Genomic DNA, 2391 nt, shown 5'->3' with positions numbered 1-2391 from the left:
ACTGTCAGTCAGTGATCCAGCCTTCTAGAGCTGGACAATATGACATTCTTCCTATACTATCATCCTATCTTATTGGGTTTGCATTCTAATAAAGACAATAAGTAGGTAGACAAATGAATGTGTAAGTACTGCTCCATTTTATACAGAACAGCAGAGCCAGAGAGGGTGGGAGGTGATACTATAGATAATGTGGCCAGGTAAAATCTTTCTAAGGAGGTGACATTTAAAGACATCAAGGAACAGGTTACAGGAATGTCTCAGAGAAAGGCATTCCAGATAGAAGAAATGTTAAGTGCTAAGGTCCTAAAACAGGAACAGGAAGGATACATTTGATATTTAAAGATGCACTTAACCTCTTATGTTTCAGTAATATTTTGTCTATATAATATATTTTTAAAAACAGGATAATGCTCACAGCCAATGAATAGTAACAGAGCACTTGCTATGCCAATCAGAGCTGCTGACTCTGGAGACACAGACCTCATTTCAAGGAACTTAAGACTCTGAGAATTGTAAGAGATCTCTGAATTTTAGTACTTCCGCTCAACTAGAATCTCTGAAACTGGGGGGAAGGGGAGTCTCTTTTTTGCATTGTATAGTATAAATTTAATTTTATTAAGGAACAGCAGGGATATCACTAATAAAAAAAGAAATAGAAATTTACCTTTCATGGTAAAAAGTATTCTCATAAATCATAAGTAGACTGGTTACTTCTCTATTTAATGATCTACCAGCTTATCAAAGGCATCTCCTTATTAGCATTTTATGAGGCTTATCACCTGAAGGCAGCCTCCAAACTTAGAGGCTAATAAGTGATTAGCTACATGTCTAGATGTGCAACAGCTGATGGAGGAGTAATAAAAGATCCCTCCCTCATCATTCACCTGGGTGATTAGTCTCCGTCCACCATTGCAATCTTGTAAAGGCCTGGAAATGATACTGTTAATGTGTTTAATACAGATGGCTAGGGGGAAGCCTCTTCAAAGTGACTTTGGAGAAGCTCAGTAATCTGACTTGACTGCTTATACCAATCACACTTAGAGAACTCAAGCCCATACCTCTTCAAGTCTTTTGTAGACAGAGGCAAACTTTGACATTTCAATTTAATTTTCAGTTCTGAAAGTCAGTACCTTTTCAAGTCTGCTACCAGATTTCACCCACCTGTATTCAGCTCTCACTAATTTTGGAAGTCAAAACAATGTTGAAAGTATCTGTGAAAAGGATATCTTTTTAAAGCAAATCCTCCTTTCTCATAAAATGGAGTAAGATTTGTAAAAAAAAAATCATAAGGGGGTGGAGATATTTTCATTTTCCTTTACAGAGTAAAAATACCCTTTCTAATTTAGATATGTACTAGATATACAAATATCTAGTACATTGCATTGGCAAATGGAATGATGATAATTTAGACATAAAAAGATGATTGATAATGTTGAGTTCACATAGCATGAAGAGTCTATATAGCTCAGAAGTTTCCTAAAACTTGATATGCTTGATTTTTCTCAGAATTGATCAGCTTCCTGGAAGTTGATTCAGTCTAACAACATCAAATGAGAATATCCTCAAAAAGCTTGTATTCACAGCCATTTTTAAAAGCCACTAGGAAAAAAAAAATCTCTCTGGCTAAGATGTAAGGAAATCAATTTCCTTCTTATGGGAAGATGTATTTGGCAGTGAAGGTTGGTGCAGATAGGATGCAAACCAAAGGAGCATAGGTCAGAATCAGTATTATACAAAGCACAGTAAAAGGACCTGCTAAATTAGTGAACTGATAAGTCAGGCAGAAGTTGCACTATGCCCATGGAATTACTGCATTCAGAATTCAGTCCAAAGATCTAAAACGGATGGAACTCATTGCTGTTGGTACACTCACATATGATCAATTAGTAAAGGAAGAACTCTGATAAATTTAATTCATAATAGGTGAATATAAATGTTGGCTATTAGCATACTCCACCAAATATTATAGGCTCTCCACTTTTCTATTGCATGGTAGAATTACATTTCCCCATCCTGCTGATATTAGACATGAACTATTGTTCTGTCCAAAAAAAAAAAAAAAAAAGAAGAAGAAAGAAAGAAAAAATAAAAAATGCATAAAAATGAAATGTATCCAGGTATAGTCTCAAAGAGGCACTTTGACTTGCCACATCCTTTACTATGGTTATCATGAAAACAATTTGAGATGATTGAAATAATCAAAGCCCTTTGTCAACTTTTGTGGAATGTGTGTGAGAAAGAAAGAAAAATAGTTGTTGGGTTAAGCCACTAAGATATTTAAGTAGTTTCTTTACTAAAACATCACATCCACCTAAGCTTCCTGTTGTGGTATACAACTCTAAATTTGTTTTATTTTGTTATTAGTGGTGCTGGGGATTGAACTCAGGGTCT

This window comes from Marmota flaviventris, chromosome 13 (assembly GCF_047511675.1).
Source record: "Marmota flaviventris isolate mMarFla1 chromosome 13, mMarFla1.hap1, whole genome shotgun sequence".
NCBI lineage: Eukaryota > Metazoa > Chordata > Mammalia > Rodentia > Sciuridae > Marmota > Marmota flaviventris.
The sequence above is the reverse complement of the archived record's forward strand: the minus strand, read 5'-3'. Positions refer to the sequence as shown.